Source organism: Polistes canadensis, unplaced genomic scaffold (genome assembly GCF_001313835.1).
Source record: "Polistes canadensis isolate GaletaPanama2010 unplaced genomic scaffold, ASM131383v1 scaffold_915, whole genome shotgun sequence".
Classification (NCBI taxonomy): Eukaryota; Metazoa; Arthropoda; class Insecta; order Hymenoptera; family Vespidae; genus Polistes; species Polistes canadensis.
The window spans coordinates 6,805-7,618 of record NW_014570462.1 but is presented as its reverse complement, the minus strand read 5'-3'; positions in this window follow the sequence as shown (position 1 = coordinate 7,618).

Sequence of the window (814 nt, the reverse complement as noted above, 5' to 3'; positions counted from 1 at the left end):
CTCGCTTACGGGGATAGTCGGGAAAGACCTGGCTGCCCCGGGGGGGGGGAGCTACGTTCCAGTCCTTCTCAGGACTTGTCATGGGTGAAAAAGAGAGGGCCGAAAAGGCCAGGGAGAGAGAGGAAAGACGGAGGAATGTGAGAGAGAGAGAGTGAATGATGATGAGCGGATGGGGGTGGGGTCGAGCAGGAGACTCGTTTCCGCTCGACCTCCCCGAGCGAGGTTTCGGRCGACCCTGGCGGCGCCTTGACGACATGTAGGGTGTATATTTAGGAGGTAATCTTATGGTAGCAATAAGCTGTATATATACGTTTGCATGTTTTTTCATAGTCTAGATTATTGTATATATATTTCATGTCTTTATTTGATAGATGTATATATATATTGTGCTTTTTGTCAGTGTGAATGTGTGGCCTGAAGGACAGATATGAATGAGTGCTAGGCGAAGCAACCTGGCTAGCCTCGGAGGAGTGGGGCGTGCATTGCGCTATGAAACGTGGACCCACCTACCCCTAACGCGTGAAGGATAGATGAATGTATGCGAATGGTTTTTAGCCGGTAGGAATCCGGCTAAAACATCTTTTATGTATTTTTCAATTCTCTACAACTTTTGTTTAAAACTTTTTTCGATTAAATGCCTAGATTCTAAGATATGACTTTTTTACCCTTTTTTACCCTTTTTCTCAAAGATCTCCTGATCCAATTGCAAAAAAATTAGCACCATTCGATTCAGCGTCGTCGAGTTACCATTATATCAAATTTTTATCCAAGAAACACAATTAGCTCCTGTTTATAGCATTTATATAGGTGACCA